We start from the raw sequence: 16,867 nt of genomic DNA on the forward strand, positions 1-16,867 counted from the left end.
CACAGTCCTAACATCTAAAGACACCTCCAGTATCAGGTACTGCAGCCATCCTGGGAAGGGGAGGAACACTGAGCCCTTAATAAAGGGTAACCAGGAAAGACTGAAAATAATCAATGGAGAAGGGCTTTCAGATGAGGGTGATTGACTTTAAAGGCAATAAAACCTGGTTAAAATGACAGAGCTTGTCAAGGCAGGATGGGGAGCCCTCTCTGAGCCTAGACCTGAAGGGGGACAAAGGGCCTGAGCATGGTGATTTAATAACCAAAGGTAAGAGCGGAAACTAACATCTGAGACAGATGGTGTCTGGAAACAGAGAAAAGGTGCATGTGACCAGGCAGAGTGAACCATGAGAAAAGCTCCCAGGATGAGGCTAGGGACACTGGCAGGGCCCTGAGGATGACACAGGGCTGAGCAGCCACAGGGAGGAGGCGGGATTTTCTCCTGAGGACAAATGGAGGCCAGTGGAGGTCTGAGTGTCAGGAAGTGACAAAATCTCCCTGGAGATTTATCCTTAGTCATGGAAGACACCTGATGATGGTCTCGCTGACTCTGAGCCTAGCTTCCTGCCTCCATCCTACTGTTTTTTAGTTTTTCATTTTGGGAAGTCTGGGATCCATTTAAAATTCTAATTACCAGTGGACACTCCCTCCAAACCAGAACTGCCACACACAGACACACGCCCAATCTGGCCAATCATCTCAGGGGTCAGTGTTGCTCACGCTCAGAGTTTCTGGTCTAGTCTCTCATCTCCATGTTACAAGTGGGCTCCCTGAGGCCCAGAGGGGAGACATTTATGACAAGGTCTGAGCTGAGTGAATAGAATCGGGTGTGAATGAATTCTGAAAAGGTCACCTGATGGGCAAGTGGGCACAGTTTGTTTTTATCAACCATCCCATTTAACACCAGCACCATCTTTCATGTGCCTGAACAAAGGAAACTTCTCTTTCAAGGTTCGATCACACTGGTACCAAGCAGGTAATTCTTCTTTATCAGAAGATTGCAGTAAAATGTTTTAAAAACACAGAATTGCAAATATATATCCCTGGTGCAGAAAACATTGTAAGGGATCAGCTAAGAAATAAGATCTGAGCAATCCTTTTCATCGTGAGTAGAGGGACGCTGTTGGAAGAAGGTTCCAAGTCAACCCCACCCATCCTTCCTCATTGGCACAGAAGAGTCAAAAGGGGCCTGAGGGAAACATCTTCATATCACCTCATAGCTCACTATCTTCCCCGACCACAGAAAACGGAAAAAAAGGATTAGACTAACTGGTTAAACTAGGTTTTGACTGTTACTATAAAAGATCATTGACATCTTTGCCAAGTACTTGTCAAAATAGTCTAAAGTTATTTCTACTTACCAAAGAAAATTTCAAATATATTAGATGAAGAGAAGAAAGCACTCAGGCGAGGAATGAATCTGAAACAAATCTGAAAAAGAAATAATGTGTGTATTATTTTTAATCTAAAAATCTGGTATCAAAGTTTTAAAATAAAAACTGAGGGTATACCACATTTGGAAAAGAATGACATGACTAGAATATTGGAGACTGAAAAAGCTTATTTCATAAGTTAAAAATGATTTATAGGAAAGAAGAAATTGAATGAACTAAGATTTATTCCAAGCTACAAAAAGAACCATATGTAAAGAAAAAGAAAAATGTAAATCCATTAAAAAAAACAATGTTGCCTTAAAAAGCCACCACCACATAGTGACAGAGTCAGTCATTTCTTGCCCCACTTCTCCTCTCCCCTGACTTCTACCCCATGTCAGGAAAAGGTAAGGGGGTGACAACTGAGTGAATCAAGTCACTGCCTGCTGGCTCAACAGGGTTTGCAAATGGAAGTTATCTTCTGATACAAATAATAACAAAAGGCACAAGCCTTATTGACAGGAGTTTTGCAATTCTCATCCTCATCTGTATAATTTAAAGAAATTTTAAATGTATTAGATTCTAAAGACACGAATCAATATCATCACAACTTAATCATCTATATCCAATCAACTCACCATCCACCTGGATCCAGTTTACCCTCTCTACTTTTACTAGGTGTTTCCATCTCATTCTGTTCACCTGTCTCCCTATTTCATCTTGGTCTGTGTGTCTCTTTTTATTCCCCTCTACACTCCTGCTGTTTCTCCCCTCTTATTTCTTCCCTCACACCTGTCCTGCCCCACTCCGCAACTTCTTCCCCTTCGAGATGCTCTTTCTCTCCAACCTTTCTGTCAAAAATCTGCAGGTATTTCTGCCTCTTGTTTGCCTCATCTCTGCCTTCCGGGTTACACTCCTTCTCTCCCTGTTACTCTCCCTTCCTCCCCACTCTCTGGAACCCCAGGTGGCTGTGCTTCCTTCCTGCTCTTCTTTCTTCCTCTGCTCTTGTCACCCTTTGGCTTCTTTCTCTGCCAGCACCATGATGCACTGAAGTCCATGGTTCCACGTTTTATCCTCTCCACGTCTGACGTACCTCACCACCGTTCGCCTCCCCCTCCTCCAGGGCAGCTCTCCCTCGTTGTTTTCCAATCCCTAGAGATCTAGCTTTTTCATTTACTTCTCTATTTTATTCACCTGCTACTTTCAAGGCTTAATCTCTTTCATTTTACTACCTCTTTGCAAGTCCCTCAGCCACCCTCTACGTTCCCATCGATTCTCCCTCATGCTTTTCTCCTTCGCAGTTTTAATCTTTCTCTCTCAGTCGCTCAGTCTCTGCTTCTCCTGATGCCCCTCGCCCATTTAAGGGGCTGGAGACTGAATGAGATGCCCGCGGACCGGAAGAGCACATTTTTCAATAGAGCTGAATACGACACGGAACAACACTAGGTGTCACAAGGCTGGACCAGGTCACCTCCCCCAACGCGGGGTGAGGGGAAGGGCTGACCAGGAAGGGGAGGCCAGAGAAGCAGAAGGACCGGCCTTAGGAGGAGGCGAGGACAGAGGCGCTGGGAGAGAGGGAGGGGGTCTCAGGAGAGGGGCGGGGCTCTGCAGAACCCCAGGACCGCGGGAAGGACGCGGCCTGTCCGGGAGCGCTGCCGCCGGCGCTGCCCTCCAGGGGCCGAGAGGGCGAGGCTGCGGGGCGCGAATTCACCTTGCGGAAGACGACTTTACAGGGGGAGGGCGGAGGTACTAAAGAGTTTTAAACAGGAAAATGTCGCCAAAGACGGTGTCTACGTGGACCGAAGGCTGAAAAAGCCAAGGGAACGGACCAGCCTCAGAAAAAATTAAAACCCAAACGAAAAGATACCCGACCTGCAACTGCCACGTCTGGATTTACTCTGGGACGGGTGCGGCGGAGGGTGACGGTGGTTGGGGCGGGGGGGGGGGGGGGGCGCTGCACAAATTTACACTGGAAAGAAACTTACGCTCCGCTCTGCGACCTTGGCTCAGCACTCTCCGCTCTCCACGTCCTTAGAAAAGGGCTCCTGGCGTTCGAGGGAGGGCTTCCGGGGCGGGGCCTAGGCGGAGCGCCAGCGGCGAGGGGCGGGGCGAGGAGAGCGCCCAGGTCTGCGCACTGAGCGCAGGAGGGAGGTGCAGGGAGCAGGGCGGGGTTGGTGCGCCTGTTACCTTGACTACATTCCTTTAAGTTACTGGCTGTAACAGTTTTCACCTGTGGGCCAGTTATGTTGCAAGCCAAGATACTTCCTCTTAAGACTAAAAGGGTTTAATAAAAACCTATTTCTCACAGCAAGTTGTTCTGACGTCCTGCTAGCGAGGCTGAAGCAATTCACTGGTCTGGGAACTTGGGTCTCTAGGAGGGGAGAGGGAGGGGTTGACGTGGGCCATTAGTTGGATCCAGGAACACTTCCTAAATTGGAATTAATTTAAGCAGCTTTAAGAAATAAGAATGGGACTACTCTCTGCATTACAAATAACAAATACAAAGCTCCCCCTGGGTAGAAATGGGCTATTTCATACTGACACCCTACAAAACTGCTTTTTTTTTTTTTCTATTCCCCATTCACGCAGAAGGGCAAACTCAACATAGTGCTGAGTTCCACAAACTCAGGGACAGTACCTGGAGGTCTGAGATGGAAGACTAAGACATGTGATCATTTAGGTCACTAAAAATTGCCTTAAAAACAGCAATACATTTTTTTTAAATTGTTATAAACTGCATTATTCTTTCTTTTATCCAATGTGTTTTAATTATTTGCCTTTCTAAAACCAATTCTGTAAACAGTGACATAGAGTTGTATAAGCAACACTTTATACAGTGACAAACATCACAGTCTAAGTTTAAGCTGTAGAGCATAAGTAACTGACTGACATATACTGTGAAATGATTATCACAATAAGTATAGTTAGCATCCAGAATTTCATATAGATAACATAAAAAGAGAAAGCAAACTAGAAGAAAAAACTTTTTTTCTTTTGATGAGAACTGCATTATTGTTTAAAAAACTTACTCTATTCCACACTTGGGAGAATTACTTTTAAGTATCTTTCCCCAAAACTTTTAATGAAATTCTACTTAAATACATAATAACACAATGTAATTTCAAATTGATTATATGTTCATTATGAACATAATTAGAATTTTTCACTTTTTATTTCCAAATATATTTTAGTTTCTTATTTTCTATTTCTTAAAGTTTTGTCAAGGGTGGGTAACAAAGCCTGAAAAATAACAGTCTTCAGAAGACACTGGGATTTATTTCCATTTAAAGAATAATTAAGTTGCAATATTTCTAACAGCATTTAGTAGGGAGGTATATTCTCTTTAATTTGAACCCCAAAGAAATTAAAACTAGATTACCAAATATACAGTAACTTCATTTGGACCCCCAATATTTTTAAGGCAGTATCTGTTAGATAACATCTACTATAAACTATGCTTTATCACATCCCTACATGTGAAACATTTCAACCAGAGAGACATGGGAATCCATTGAAATAGGATGATGTTTACATAGGGAAATTAGCATACTTAAAGTATTTTCAGGTAAAATGAGCAGACTGTCCTGGTGTATAACTCACAGTAAGTTTAATTATCATGCATCATCTCATATAGATAAAATGAAGAGAAATCAAAATAGGAGAAAAAACTTTTCTTTGATGAGAACTGCATTATTCATTTTTCAAAGTTTTTTTTTTTAATGTGGACCATTTTTAAAGTCTTTATTCAATTTGTTACAATGCTGCTTCGTTTTATGTTTTGGTTTTTTGGCCCCAAGGCATGTGGGATCATAGCTCTCCATCGAACCTGCAAGCCCCTTCACTGGAAGGCAAAGTCTTAACCACTGGACCGCCAGGGAAGTCCCCATTATTCTTTAAAATACTTACTCTATGCCACACCTGTGATGAATTACCTTGTGAACGTATATGGTGACTAAAAAACTCCTTTTAAAAAAAAAGCAAAATAAAAAGATCTTAGAAGAACAAAATATGCTTAAGCTAGCAGAAGGTAGGAAAAAGGATCAGAGACAAATGAAATGTAGAATAAAACCAGAGAAAATGACAACAGTACAACATCGTTATTTGAAAAGGATAACAAAACTGACAAATCCTTATCCAGATTAACAACAAAGGGAAGACTCAAATGACTGAATCAGAAATCAAAGAGGGGACATTATAGCAGATTACAACTGATTCTTCAGAAATTTTTTTTTAAATTTAGAAGAAAATATTTAGACAACTCTATGCCTAAATATCAGATAACCTAGAAGATACGGATAAATCCATACAGAACACAACCTACCAAGACAGAATTATAAAGAAATTAAAAATCTGAACAAGCCTATAACTTTTAAGGAGATTGAACCAGTATTCAAAAACCATTCAGCAAAGGAAAGCAAGATAGCTTCACTGCAAAATTCAACCCAACATTTATAAACAATTAAGACCAACCTTCCAAGGACTTCCCTAGTGGTGCAATGGTTAAGAATCTGCCTGCCAGTGGAGACATGGTTTGATCCCTGGTCCAGGAAGATCACACATGCCGCGGAGCAACTAAGCCCATGCGCCACAGCTATTGAGCCTGTGCTCCAGAGCACCCGAGCCACAACTACAAAGCCCACGTGCCACAACTACTGAAGTCCATGCACCTAGAGCCCATGCTCCGCAACAAGAGAAGCCACTGCAATGAGAAGCCCACGCACTGCAAAGAAGAGTAGCCCCTGCTCACCACAACCAGAGAAAGTCCGTGAGCAGCAACAAAGACCCAATACAGCCAAAAATAATGATAGCCAAAAATAAATAAATAAATATTTTTAAAAAATCAACACATTTCAAAGACCATCATGACTAACGGGAATATATTCTTTTTTTTCTGTGTTTTTACAAAATTTATTTGGTTGAAGTATACTCGATTTACAATATTCTGCTAATTTCTGTTGTATAGCAAAGTGAATCACTTATACATACAATACATATATTCTTTTCATATTCTTTTCCATTATGGTTATTAAGGATATTGAATATTGTTCCCTGTGCTATGTAATAAACCAATGGAACAGAACAGAATGCCGCAAAGTAATCCTTTCCAGTACGTGAAGTGTTTTGACAAGGGTACCAAGACTACACAAAGAGGAAAGGACAGTCTCACTAACAAATGGTGCTGGCAAACGAGATATCTACCAGCAGAAGAAGGAAGCTGGAACCTTACCTGCATCAAACGCAGAAATTCGGTGCGCCAAATGATACCATCAACAGAGTGAAGAGATAACCTCTGAGGGATGGAGGTGACGAAAGTCATTTAAAGAGCACCCACGTGTCAGAGATTTAGGTTGATTTCACAGGTGAAGACCAATGATGGAATAAAATACCTTCTAGCCCTGAGGTCTCTTTCTGAACTTTCCATTCCACTCCCGACCACTGAGATTTTGAAGTCAGTGACTCACTCATTTAGCTTCAATGCATTATAATAAGTCTGAACATATTTCCTCCAGTACGTTTTTTGCAGAATTTACCAGGCATTCTTGCAAATGAATACATAACTTCCAAGTGCACATTCTTTACTCCTGGCTTACAGAGGGTGACAGAGGGGGTTGTTGAAACTTATGATCTTACAGCCTATTGGTCAGAAGCACAGGTGATAACGTACATTTGTGCTGCCACCTGAAGTGTGCTGAAAGGGAGGGCGGTCCTGGGAGATCTGTAGGATCTCATGCGATCTCAGTACAGGCAGTGTCAGAATTGAGCTGAATTGTAGGATACACAGCTGGTGTCCCAGGAATTGCTTGTTGTGCAGAAAACTCCTCACACATCCGTGACCAAAAGTGTCAGAAGTGTTGTGGTGTGAGACATAGGAGACACAGAGGAAAGAAACACACAGTAGGAAGAAATGGATTTTTCCCTCCACAGGAGGAAGAAAATCAAGTTTTTCCTTTGTAAGAACACCCAACATAATGAGATAACTTTTCAAGATCTTCCAAGTACTTTACCAAGACAAACCATATTTTTGGCCATCAAACAAGTCTTGATAAATTATAAGAATTCAAGTTATACAAAGTACTTCTATGACCACAATGGAAAAACCAGAAATCAATAAACAAAAAATATCTGGAAAAAGTATAATGGAAAATAATGACCACAAATATATGGAAAATAAAGACCTACCAATGAACAAGGTTGGAACAAGGAAGAAATTACAAAGGCAATTAGCATGTATTCTCAACTGAATGAAAATGAGAACAGAACATATGAAATTTACAACTGACCAGTACTTCAGGAGAAATTAAAAACTTGAAAATGGATAGCAATTTATTAAAACATCTGAAAACCTAAGGGCTCTTTCTTTTTTCTTTGTTTGTTTGCTTGGGTTTTGGTTATTTTGGTTATTAATGTGAACTTCCTGCTTGACATGGGACTTACATCCATAACTCAGTTCATCCAGTTCTGAGGCTTACATAGGCGGGGGAAGGCAGGACCAGGTAAAAGGGCAAGGCTTGAGGTTATTTACAAACATTTGATTATGATACACCACTTCAAAATGTTATAACTGAGAACACATAGGCCATTGAGGGTAGTTGGACTACAAAAAGTAATATATTTCTAGATAAAATAAAAATGAATGGCTATTCTAATGGGAAGAGAAAACAGAAATTGGAAGTAATAAGGGTAATTATTTAGGAAAAGAATTCTTGACATCAAGATGTCAAAGGTGAAACAATTCCTGGAGATAATACATTCTTACCTGTAACCTTGACTCTGGGAGGTGAAGGTGGGGATGAAAAAACAAAAGGTCATTGAAAGTGTACCAGTCAGCTTTCTAAAAGTTTTGCTGTGGTGACAAATATTCCTGAATTCTCACTGGATTATAACAACAAATATGTATTGCTTCCTCATATGACCTCTATCATTATTATCACCTCTTGCTTATTTCTATAATTCAATTGTCATTAAGGGTAAAATTTCAGTCTACCCAAGAACATTCTTGCAGTAGAGAGGAAACAAGGCTATACAGAACAAAGACTTTGAAAGCGTCCATGTAAACATGCCATTCTTCTTTTTTTTAATATCTTAATTGGAGTAAAATTGCTTTACAATTGTATGTTAGTTTCTGCTGTATAACAAAGTGAATCAGCTATACATATACATATATCCCCATGTCCCCTCCCTCTTGCATCTCCCTCCCACCCTCCCTAGCCCACCCCTCTAGGTGGTCACAAAGCACCGAGCTGATCTCCCTGTGCTATGTAGCTGCTTCCCACTAGCTATCTATTTTACATTTGTTAGTGTATATATGTCATTGCCACTCTCTCACTTCATCCCAGCTTACCCTTTCCCCTCCCTGTGTCCTCAAGTCCATTCTCTACATCTGCATCTTTATTCCTGTCCTGCCCTTAGGTTCTTCAGAACCTTTTTTTTTTTTTAGATTCCATATGTATGTGTTAGCATACAGTATTTGTTTTTCTCTTTCAGACTTACTTCACCCTGTATGATAGTCTCTAGGTCCATCCACCTCACTACAAATAACTCAGTTTCGCTTCATTTTATTGTTAAGTAATATTCCACTGTATATATGTGCCACATCTTCTTTATCTATTCATCTGTCAATGGACACTTACGTTGCTTCCATGTCCTGGCTATTGTAAATAGAACTGCAACGAACATTGTGGTACATGACTCTTTTTGAATTATGGTTTTCTCAGGGTATATGCCCAGTACTGGGATTGGTGGATCACAAGGTAGTTTTATTTTTAGTTTTTTAAGGAACCTCCATACTGTTCTCCATAGTGGCTGTTATCAATTTACATTCCTACCAACAGTGCAAGAGGGTTCCCTTGTCTCCACACCCTCTCCAGCATTTATTGTTTGTAGATTTTTTGATGATGGCCATTCTGACTGGTGTGAGGTGATACCTCATTGTAGTTTTGATTTGCATTTCTCTAATGATTAGTGATGTTGAGCATCCTTTCATGTGTTTGCTGGCAATCTGCATATCTTCTTTGGAGAAACGTCTGTTTAGGTCTTCTCCATTTTTGGATTGGGTTGTTTTTTTGATATTGAGCTGCATGAGCTGCTTGTATATTTTGGAAATTAATCCTTTGTCAGTTGCTTGTTTATAAATATTTTCTCCCATTCTGAGGTTGTCTTCTCATCCTGTTTATGGTTTCCTTTGCTGTGCAAAGCTTTTAAGTTTCATTAGGTCCCATTTGTTTATTTTTGTTTTTATTTCCATTTCTCTAGGAGGTGGGTCAAAAAGGATATTGCTGTGATTTATGTCATAGAGTGTTCTGCCTATGTTTTCCTCTAAGAGTTTTATAGTGTCTGGCTTTACATTTAGGTCTTTATTCCATTTTTAGTTTATTTTTGTGTATGGTGTTCTAATTTCATTCTTTTACATGTAGCTGTCCAGTTTTCCCAGCACCACTTAAAAACATGTCATTCTATTCATACCAAATGGGCCAAGGAACTCAAATGACCAAGCTTGCATAAAATAGGGAGGGAAGAGCAATCCTCTCAAAGGGATGGAAGGGTTGCCTATGTCAATTGGCCAAGCTTGATATCAAAAGGCAGATATGCATGACCTCACAGGAGGGTGATAAATGATTGGAAATAATATTGTAATATGTGATTAGTACAGCTTCATCAGAAAGAAGTCCCTAGCCACAGCAATTGGACAAGAAAAATAAAAGGAATCCAAATTGGGAAGAAGTAAAACCGTCACTGTTGGCAGATGACATAATACTATACATAGAAAATCCTAAAGATGCCACCAGAAAACTACTAGAGCTCACCAATGAAGAGGGTAAAGTTGCAGGGTACAAAATTAATATACAGAAATCTGTTGCATTTGAATACAGTAAAACCAAAACATCAGAAAGTGAAATTAAGGAAACAATCCCATTTACCATCGCATTAAAAAGAATAAAATACCTAAGAATAAACCTACCTAAGGAGGCAAATGACCTGTACTCAGAAAATTATAAGATACTGATGAAAGAAATCAAAGATGACACAAACAGATAGAAAGATATACTGAATCCTTCTCCTAGAGTAATGGAAACAGAAGCAAAAATAAACAAATGGGACCTAATGAAACTTAAAAGCTTTTGCAAAGCAAAGGAAACCATAAACAAAATGAAAGAACAACCTACAGAATGGGAGAAAATATTTGCAAATGAGACAACCAACAACGGGTCAATTTCCAAAATATACAACGGCTTATATAGCTCAATATCAAAAAACCAAACAACCCAATAAAAAAATGGGCAGAAGACCTGAATAAACATCTCTCCAAAGAAGACATACACATGGCCAAAAGGTAGATGAAAAGATGCTCAACATCACTAATTATTAGAGAAATGCAAATAAAAACTACGAGGTACCACCTCACACCAGTCAGAATAGCTATCATTAAAAAGTCTACAAACAATAAATGCTGGACAGGGTGTGGAGAAACAGGAACCCTTGTACACTGTTGGTGGGAATGTAAATTGGTGCACCCACTTCGGAGAACAGCATTGAGATTCCTTAAAAAACTAAAAATAGAGTTACCGTATGACCCAGCAATCCCACTCCTGTGCATATATCCAGAAAAATGAAAACTCTACTTCAAAAAGACATATATACTCCAATGTGCATCACGACTCTACTTACAATAGCCAAGACACAAAAGCAACCTAAATGTCCATCAACACATGAGTGGATAAAGAAGATGTGGTACATACATGTATACAATGTGATATTACTCAGCCATAAAAGACAATGAGAGAATGCCATTTGCAGCAACATGGATGGACCTAGAGATTTTCAAACTAAGTGAAGTAAGTCATATGGAGAAAGACAAATATCATATATCACTTATATGTGGAGTCTGAAATAATGATACAAGTGAACTTAATTATAAAACAGAAACAGACTTAGAGACAGTAGAAACAAACTTACGGTTACCAAAGGGGAAACGAGGGGAGGGATAAATTAGGAATGTGAGATTAACATATACACACTCTATATATAAAATAGATAATCGACAAGGAACTACTGTGTAGCACAGGGAACAATATTCAATATCTCGTAATAAACTATAATGGAAAAGAATCAGAAAAAAATATACATATAAGTGAATCACTTTGTGGTACATCTGAAACATAGTAAATCAACTATACTTCAATAAAAAAATAAATAAAAGAAAGTTATCTTTACTTTGTTCACACACAAAATACATTCACCTCAGTTCCAACTGAAATGAAAACAAAAAAATGTCTATACGAATACAACTTCCATCACCAGTGAGGATCTCATAATGGTCTCACGAGATCCCTCTTGCTTGGAAAACAGCTTGTTCATTCATTAATATCAGGTCTTGATTGTAATATTACATCAAAGGAAGTTGAAAACCAAATGCCATACTACTATCTTTTCTGTTACTGAAAGGATATCCACGGGACATCACACTACTCCCAGGAAACATTTGCAAAAATCTGGACACACCTTTTAGTGTCACAACTGGGGTAGTGCTTCTGGTGTCTAGTGTGTACAGTTCAGTGATGCCGGTAAACGTCCTACAGTGCAGGGAACAGCTTCACACAACAAAGATTTATCTCACTCACAATGTCAATAGAATCAGAAAGTTACACCATGTTAACATGAACTGAAAGGAAAGAGGAGTGTCTTCTTAATAGCAGATAAAATAAAGTTCAAAGAAAATAAAACTACCAAGGGTAATAGCAAATGACATAATGAAAAAAGGGCCAATCTACCATGAAGACCACACAATCCTAAGTGTACATGCACAAAAGAACAGCAGCAAAATTTGTGAAGCAACAACTGATAGAACTGAAAGGATCAATACACAAATCCACAATTACACCTTGAGATTCTGATACATCTCTCTCAGTAATTGACAGAACAAGGACAAAGAAAATCACCTTGCATGGATGAACTCCATACCACCATCAAATCATGGGACAGAATCAAGAATTTTAGGACAACATTAAAAAACAGCAGATTACACATTATTTTCAAAAATATGTCAGGATACACAAATCACAGCAATATCTTTTTGGATGCATCGCCGGTAGCCAACTCCCACACTGAGGTTTGTTTAGAACAAGCTGGTTGACGTGAAATCTCATAGGCATTTTTCCAATTATATCTGAGTCAAAATCCTGAGGATGATTCGTAGCTCCCATCACTATGACCTGGCACCTGTGATCAGTACCCAATCCATCCCAAAGACTCATCAACTGAGCTTTCATCATGGCTGTAGCTTCATGGTCAGAACTTGAACGTTTTCATAGAAAGGAGTCAATTTCATCTATAAAGATGATGGAAGACTGTGGCTTCATGGCAGGGAGAAAACAGCAGCAGGTAGTTTCTGAAATTCTCCATACCACTTACCGGTCAGTGTTGAAGGCTGAAGGTTAAGAAAACAACCTGCTTTTTGGCTGTAGCCTTGGTAATCAATGTTCTACCACAGCATGGAGGCACATAGAGAAAAAACACCTTTTGGAGGCTGCAGAAGCTTGGAATTTTCAAACAAATGTTTCTTTTTTTTTTTTTTTTTTGGCGGTACACGGGCCTCTCACTGTTGTGGCCTCTCCCGTTGCGGAGCACAGGCTCCAGATGCGCAGGCTCAGCAGCCATGGCTCATGGGCCCAGCCGCTCCGCGGCATGTGGGATCTTCCCGGACTGGGGCACGAACCTGTGTCCCCTGCATCGGCAGGCGGACTCTCAACCACTGCGCCACCAGGGAAGCCCCAAATGTTTCTTTTTGATAGGTAAGATGACTGTATCTTTCAGATCCATAATGACATAATTTAAACCTCCTATATCACTCCAAGTAACATACGTGTTCAGATGGTCTAGTTGACGAGCAGCAATACCCATTTCATATTCTGAAAGCTTCACATTTTTCACGCCAATTGGCTTAATTTTTCTGTTTCAGAGCTTTTGCTTTCTGATTGGATGAATGGCATCCATCATCCATTCGATTGTAAAGTATGTTATTGCATCAAATATCATCAAACAGAAAATTAAACCAACATCATTCCGACTCAGGGGACGAGAAAAGGCTTCAGCATGTTCCATCTTGATTGTTAACAGTCGCATGAAGAACAGGAAATTGTTAACACCACCATTCTCTGCGAAAGGGTGCCTAGGCTGGAAGAACCACCTCCATTTTTGCACTAGGTCGTACCAGTGCCTGTGCAACAATCAGATCTGGTTCATTCTGGCCACCTTCACCTAGGACCCTGGTTCTGAGGTCACCCAAGACAACCCCATGCCCCTGCAGCAAGCCAGCTACCTAAACTTTCCCTGGAAATGGCCTAACTCACAGGGGCAGCACTAACAGAGAACTAAGGGCCTAGGCCAGGTGGACGGCAAGGTGAGGACTGGGACGCCCTTGGAGGTTAATCCAATGGATACCAAGGGCTGCGGGAAGCTGGGGGGTGGCACTAAGGTGGGGTGTGAGAGGAAAGGGAGGTGACCTTTCCAGCTTGGCTTCCCAGATCCGATCTGGTCCGCAAAGGACCTCAGCTGGACCCTTCACCCCTCCCACAAAGCCCTGTGGGAACCCGCGACTCACTCCCTCACAGATACCTCACTTTTAAAAAAAAAAAATTATTTATTTATTTTTGGCTGCGTTGGGTTTTCATTGCAGTGCACGGACTTCTCATTGCTGTGGCTTCTCTTGTTGCAGAGCACAGGCTCTAGGTGCGCGGGCTTCAGTAGTTGTGGCGGGCGGGCTCAGTAGTTGTGGCTCACGGGCTCTAGATCACAGGCTAAGTAGTTGTGGTGCACGGGCTTAGCTGCTCCACGGCATGTGGGATCTTCCCAGACCAGGGCTTGAACACGTGTCCCTTGCATTGGCAGGTGGATTCTTAACCACTGGGCCACCAGGGAAGCCCAATACCTCACTCTTCAAAGGCCAACATACAGAGACAAAAGGCAAAAGCAGTAATAGGATAGAAGCATGGGCCAGACCTATCTGCTGGTCTTACATCGTCTACTGGGGAGGCGTCTGTGGCTCACACTGGGGACTTAAACACTGGTGGCAGACATCTCGGGAAGCATTCATCTGCATGAGCTCTCCAGGAGGCTGACATGTCAGCACCAAGACCCAGCACCATCCAACAGCCTGTAGGTTCCTGTGCTGGGACTGCTCAGGCTAAACAAGAAACTGGGTGGGGACACAGCCCCAACCATAGCCGACAGGTTGCCTGAAGAAATCCTGAGCCCACAGCCATCTCTACACATGCATCTACACCTGGCCCTGCCCACCAGAAGGCCAAGACCCAGCTCCACCCACCAGTGGGCAGGCACAAGCCTCGAGACCAGCCTCACCCACCATGGGGCACACGTGAGAAGCAAAAAAACTGAAGTCCTGCAGTCTACAGACAGAATCTGCAAACACAGGCCAGACACAACCCTGGGACCAGCTGGCCCCTGACCCTTGGCTTACAAGAGGGGAGTGTACTGCTGGGACACAAAGGATGTCGCCTAAAGTGGGAGACACTTTCTCATCCCTCCAAGGATGAGAAGCTCAGCTAACCTACCACATACCTAAAAATACAAATAGCAATTTAGACAAAATGAGGCAACAGAGGATTATGGTTCAGATAAAGGAAGAAGATAAAACCCCAGAAGAACTTAGTTACATGAAGATATGCAATCTACCAAAGGAAGAGCTCAGAGTAATGACCATAAAGGTGATCAAAGACGTCAGAAGGAGAATGGATGCACAGAGCAAGAAATGAAAAGTTTTTAACAAAGACTTAGAAAGTATAACAATCCAACAGAACTGAAGAATACAACAACTGAAATGTAAAGAAAAAAACAAAAAACTAGAAGGAATCAACAGTAGACTAAATGAGGCAGAAGAATGGTCAGTGGGCTGGAAGACAGAGTAGTGGAAACCACCCCTGAACAGAAAAAAGAAAAAAGAATGAAAAGAAAGGAGGACAGTTTATGAGACCTCTGGGACCACAGCAAGTGTGCCAATATTCACATTATAGGGGATCCAGAAGGAGAAGAGAGAGAGAGGGCCTGAGAAAATATCTGAAGAAACAATAACTGAAAAATTCCCTAACAAGGGAAAAGAAAGCGTCACCTAAGTATAGGAAGTGCAGAGTTCTATATCCATAGAAAAACTTCACAGTAAACACAAACCAAAAACCTGTCATAGATACACATTCAGAAAGCACCTGAGGGCTTCCCTGGTGGCACAGTGGTTAAGAGTCTGCCTGCCAAGGTAGGGGACAGGGGTTCGAGCCCTGGTCCAGGAAGATCCCACGTGTCATGGAGCAACAAAGCCCATGTGCCACAACTACTGAAGTGTACGTGCCTAGAGCCCACGCTCCACAGCAAGAGAAGCCACCACAATGAGAAGCCCGCACACCACAGCAAAGAGTAGCCCCCACTCGCCACAACTAGAGAAAGTCCGCATGCAGCAACAAAGACCCAACGCAGCCAAAAATAATTAAAAAAAAAAAGAAAGCACCTGAAAAGATGCTCAACATCATGGGCTCTTCCACTTTGTACAGCTCCATGGAGCACCTCTTTATTTACTAGGTGCGATGCTGCCCAACTCATGAAGCATTCAACAAAGCCAGTTAGATCTTTCCATTTCCCTGGTTGAACTGTTGTACACTAATTGAAGTCAAGAGTCTGAAAGGCATTGCTATACGATTTGCATTATAGACATTTGAATATTCTGCAACAGAGTGTGGAGAGAATAACTCAAGTACAAATTACGAGTATATAATCTCCGACTTGTATGTCGTTTGATCCCATATTGGAAAGATTGTTATAGATGCTTTCAACCCTGAGATACTAACAGTGCATTGCTAGCTTCTGCTATAAAGTACAGAGATGGAATAAAACTGTTGGAAAAAGGAACAACATACATCCAGTGTTGTGACAAAGTTGATTATTTTATTAGTTAAAACAGGAGACTAATGATACATTCTGAATAAAACAGCAGCAAAATGTAACGGCGAGAGTTAAGAGTGAATCATATATATACACACACTATTCTGAATATTTTCATTAAATGTTCCTCTCCAGAATATTTCTCTCTTCAATTTCCAACAATAAGACTAATTTTCCTTTAAACATAGATATATAAAACTACTATTGCCACTCAATGGAGAAAGTGACCAAGTCTACCCCTGCATTATTGCTACTGGATAAACAGTCCCCAGTAACCTGTCACTCTCCTCTCAGGTAAAAAAAAAAGCCCAGGGACTTCCCTGGCGATCCAGTGGTTAAGTCTCCTGGTACCAGTGCTTCCATTGGAGGGGGCACAGGTTCCATTCCTGGCTGGGGAACTAAGATCCCCCATGCTGTACGGCAAGGCCAAAAAATTTTAAAAATAAAAACAAAACCAAATAAAACCCAATCACTTGGTATTCTTCCCGCATTGTTCATGGTCAGCTGGTAAAGCATTCTGCACTATAACACACAGTGGTCTGTCTATGAAAG

At 41.2% G+C, this 16,867-nt stretch overlaps 1 protein-coding gene and 1 pseudogene across 4 annotated transcripts in view; both read right to left on the minus strand.

Moving 5' to 3' along the window:
* Positions 1-16,867, minus strand: part of LOC307178866 (uncharacterized protein) — a 342,766-nt gene that overhangs the window by 79,841 nt on the left and 246,058 nt on the right. For 2 of the 3 annotated variants that reach the window (XM_079907496.1, XM_079907495.1), the window contains exon 5: positions 1,361-1,430. The gene's annotated coding sequence lies outside the window, so the exon portion shown is untranslated. Of the gene's footprint in view, positions 1-1,360; positions 1,431-3,357; positions 3,424-16,867 lie in introns of those variants that run through there. The other variant, XM_079907497.1, reaches the window with a different exon arrangement.
* LOC307178759 (outer mitochondrial transmembrane helix translocase-like) lies at positions 12,273-13,477 on the minus strand (annotated as a pseudogene). Its single transcript has 2 exons — positions 13,151-13,477; positions 12,273-12,929 (listed from the first exon to the last, which is right to left on the minus strand). The product of its transcript is annotated as an outer mitochondrial transmembrane helix translocase-like (transcript).

Source organism: Stenella coeruleoalba (genome assembly GCF_951394435.1).
Source record: "Stenella coeruleoalba genome assembly, chromosome: 20".
NCBI lineage: Eukaryota > Metazoa > Chordata > Mammalia > Artiodactyla > Delphinidae > Stenella > Stenella coeruleoalba.